This window comes from Glycine soja, chromosome 11 (genome assembly GCF_004193775.1).
Source record: "Glycine soja cultivar W05 chromosome 11, ASM419377v2, whole genome shotgun sequence".
NCBI classification, from domain to species: domain Eukaryota; kingdom Viridiplantae; phylum Streptophyta; class Magnoliopsida; order Fabales; family Fabaceae; genus Glycine; species Glycine soja.
In genome coordinates, this window is record NC_041012.1 from 18,867,023 (window position 1) to 18,872,119 (window position 5,097).

Consider the following 5,097-nt stretch of genomic DNA (forward strand, 5'->3'; position numbering starts at 1 on the left):
TCAAAAAGTTTTTTCTGAAATTTTCTTACTGGTAATCGATTACAGGATTTTGGTAATCGATTACACAATTATATTTCTGAAGAGTCAGGACTTTTCAAAGGTTTTTTTTTTAAATCTCTTCACTGGTAATCGATTACAGAACTCTAGTAATCAATTACACGGATCAAAATTTAAATAGTTTTGTGTCGTTAGTCTAAAATATCTTCACAAACTCTCTGGTAATCGATTACCAGTTCAAAAATATATTTTTGAACTGATTTAGCCTTTGATAAAAGAGTGTTTGATACTAAAGATGTTGAGGTCAAACTAAAGCAATCAAATTTGAGATTCTTTAAACAAACTTACTAAATTCTTATCTTAGATTTACTTGATCTTGTTCTTTTGACTTGATTCAATCCATGCTCATCAAGTAACCTTTTGGACATCATCAAAACCTGCATGATATTCATTCACACATAAAATCCCGCCTAATGGGTGCATAAAAAAATGTCAATAGAACACTTGTCGCATTATAATCTCGCCTAAGGGTCCCAAATTACAATGCACAAGTCAACTTTCACAAACATTAAACCATGTTTGTAAAGCTAATGCCGATAGGATATTGAAAATTCTAAAACCATAAAATTCAATCAATTTTAAAATCATTAGAAATTACATTAACAAGGATAAACTAATAAGGTAAATGCAATATTAACATAATTTCTAATGCAATCTTAGTAAAAATATTCTACAATCAATCCCACGACAGGTGAGTACATAATCATGAAAAATAAATAAATGCTTAAACTTTAGCAACAGGAAGGGTACTGGACATATAAGATAGAATTCATAGAGCATTGGATAGACATAATATTTCAAGAGCACAATATCAATTTAAAGCATAAAAGAAAAATGAAAAAGATAAAACAAATTTTGTGATCCAATCAAAATAAAAGATCTTGATCATGTTTTATAAATTATTAACACAAAGTATAAGGTTACGTCATCACAAGGAAATTCATAATAATAATAAAAAAATTGAAATTGCATAAGGATATGGTATTTAGTTTATGCAATTTGAGTTATTTAATAACACAATTAATCTCTAGGGTACGATATTCACATTTTTGAGTCCACGATACTATTGCGTAGGATACACTTTTCCTTGTTCAACCTTATTTTACGCATCAAAAATTGGAAAAAGTAATTATTAAATAATTTTCAAGATTAAAAAGTTTCTTAATTAACAAAAAAATAATTGTTCAATCAAGTTATTATAAATTTAATTAAGATAATTTTTTTGTCTTCAAATATTTGAAAGACTCAATATTACAAATATTTGAAAACTAAAGTTACACTCCTTATATTCTATAACAATGATTGTTTTAATGCTTTCTTCAAAACTTTATTACTTTATAAATTCATGACTTTGATCAATTTTTCTTCTAGTTGTATCCTCATTTAATAATTGTTTGGACAATTAATTTAAAATCATCTCAACTAATTACATTCAACTCTCTATCTTTTCATATATCATCTTTCCTTTTTTATTCTAATTCTATTTTTATTTTTTCTCTCTTAACTATAACAACAATTAATTAAAAGGTTCACTTAATTAGAAGGAGTTGAATAACCACACTCAATTGTATATGACTTTCTTTATAGAAATAAAACATTACTTTAGATAATTTTTCCCAAGTTCTAAAGAATTAAATAAGAACTCATCTCATGTTATAATAAGAATGATATTTATTTAAAATACCTTGTATTTATATAAAAAAAGAGTAAATTACATAAATCTCCCCTAAAGTTTAATTAAATTACTTAAGCCTCTCATCTCCTTTTGTACATTACTTTTATCCCTTTATGTCAACACTCTTAAATGATAAAAAAAATAAAAGAATTTAAAAAGTCATCATCTCTTTGTGTTATTTCCATTATGCCCTTCTCACTTAACTCCTTCACTCTCCCTTTACTTCAAAAGACAAGGTGTGGCGATACTAAAGTGATGTTGTCAGATGTGTTGGTGGTGTAACACCCTCTATCCCAACATACATATAAATAAATAAAACATATAAAAATACTGATAAACAAATTCACATGGATAAAAGGTTCACATTCACTTCACTATTACCAAATAAAACTTATTAAAAACATATCTGGCTTAGAACAAGGCCGTCAAAGCTTATAAAAGAAATATTTTCTTAAATCAATGAGGTAAAATAAAATAAAATAACATCATGCAATTAAAATAAAAACTTATCCCCAATGTCACATCTTATCAGAGTATTGTGTTCCAACATTCTTTAGCACGAGGTTCTTTAAAGTCATCCACCTAGTCATTTGCTCCCACGAACACAAGGTTCAAGATCATCATAGGATGTAAACACAAATAACACATAGGGAGTGAGTTATCACATTTCTAAAAAAAATACAAATAAACAAAGACGTAATCAAAATAAATTATGGAAGTAATTATAACATCGCTCAACATAATACAATCCGTCACTTCACCACTTTATCATTTAAAATTTATTTTTCAATCATCAATCACATTACGCATGAATCACACACTCGGGTCAAGACGAAATAACACTTATTAATTTCATAATAAACAATTAGCAAACGTTATGCAACAATTATACTAAGACTCAAGCTTATATGTAATGTGGTACCATGTCACTGAAAAATCACCCTGGGGTGCTTAGGAGTATATACCAAGATGCACCACACAATGGATATGTCAGGTCACTCTCATTAAGTAAAATCATAAGGTCACCAGACAAAGTCACTCTATTTTGCGAGAATGCTTCAATCATATGGGATCAACATAAGCTTAACGGAGCACTCAAACCAAGTGTCTTTACCCCTAAGGCCTAGAATTCAAAGAATCTGTTAGGGTCTCACCTTCTTGATTCAGGTCCAACCCCTAAAACAATTTTTGCACGCAGACACTGCTCACGAATTATACAATATCCATGATCTCACACTCGTGTTTCAAACACGTTTAACACGTTGCGCTACAATTTAACACTTTAGGTTCCTCACTAGGAATCTTACACTTTCCCTTTAACACTGCACATAAATGTTTCGCCTCTATTACAATTGCAAAATTTATCAGCAAGTGTACTGAGCCACAAGTAATATAAAACGGTAAGAACTGAGCATCGAATCACAAGGAGTTTGTTTCATTTGGAAAAGCGTTCATTCAATAAGTAGACATTTGTATAAAATCATGAAATGGAAATAAAAACATGATAAAGTTGTAATTCTAAAGATAACTACAAAATTAACTATGTAAATGCGAGAAATAAACAAATGATTAAAACGTTGGGTCCTTCTACTGAGTGACTTGATGCAATTAAAAGTTTTTCTCTATTTAAGGTTGTTTTTGTGTTCTATGCTGAGGGTAATTCTACCAAACACCGATTCCTCGCGTGAATGGACCAATTCTATTTAAACCTCATTCTAGGATGTCTCGTCGAACTTAGCCTAAACGAATTGCATTACGATTATAGCATATTATAAACTAAATCCCTGCACTTCGTGTCCAGACATACAGTTATCTAGCCCTGCTCTATCCAGTTTTAAGGATTCAAAATATTTTCCAATGCTAAAAATTCTAACTTTACACACAAATGGGTGATCAGTACACAAGTATGCGATAATTAAATGCAGATAGAAGCAATGAACACATCAAAACAACATTAAATAGATAGTAAAGAGTTTTTACATCAAGGCTCGACAGAAATTCCCAACAAAAGCTTTAGCCTTCCATGACAAGTTATCACCTTTGAGCTACAACATGGGTTTTTGGAAGCAAAATTCAGATTACATAGTAGTGGGGATGCCTCCTCCACCTCTAGGAACCTAGAAATCACTCTAAAACCTAGAATCCTCTTGAAAGCTGAGGTTTTTGGTGCTCCTTTTCCCTGTTGTGTCTCTCACGTATATCTCTATTCTTCCACAAGCTAAAGACTTCTCTATTTTATGCGAACCTCAGCTTTTAAGGGCTTTCTGTCTTCGAAGGCTCGCTTAGCGCCATTTTCACGCTAAGCGTGAGTTAGTGATTTTTGGCTTAGCGAGTTAGGCGCGCTGGGCGCAAGAATAGAAAAATGACTCGCCGGGCGAGCTGATGGCGCGCTGAGTGCGTGCATGCGTGATAGATTCTCTTCCAGATTCTCCTCACTCGCTAAGCGAGCCGATGCCTCGCTTAGCGGATGTTGCTCGCTAAGCGCATATGCCTCACTTAGCGAGACACCAGCTACTGCAACCTTCTTATTCTTCCTCTTTTCACCTGAAACTGGAGTTGAAAACACATTAATTCACAATGAAGGGAATATCTACTGCTTAAAAATTAAACTGAACATAAAAATATGTACAAACCTACAAAAAGAACTATAAATTAGGGAAAATACATAAATGTCATAATGCTTTTCAATACAAAAGTTAGTCGTAAATGACGGCTAACAATAAATATTTTTCTCAAGATAAACACCAGTCATGTTATTGTATAATTCACAGTTCACAACACAAGTATTGTCATATCAAGTGTTAACTACACACTTATTCACAACTAAATTCCTTGTACATAATTTGACATCTCATAATATCACAATTCACCATCAGATGCTTACATGTATCTCAAAATTTAACACATGTTCAACTTTGCACTTATGCTCAATCTCAACAACAATATTATATTCTCATTATAACAATTTATCATGCCTGATAACTCATATGCACATCAGATAGTAATAATATTTGCATGACACACACACACACACACGCATATACTAAATCAAGCTACATTATTTTCAATCAAAAAGAATTTCTACAACAATTAAATTAAAATTACATAAAAAGAAATACTACTAGGCTTTACAACTTTCTTTAATTTATTATTTTAGTATTACAATATATATATACATATGTATGTATGTATATATAGAACAAAGACAATAATTTGTATGAAATAAACAATTAAAGAGAATATTATTTAGAGTACAATTCATGTTAATTAACAAAAAAACTCAATTTTTAGGGTTCATACTCAACACAAAAACACATCAATTTCACGGCAATTTTTCATTGGGACATCAATTGGTCTGTCAAACA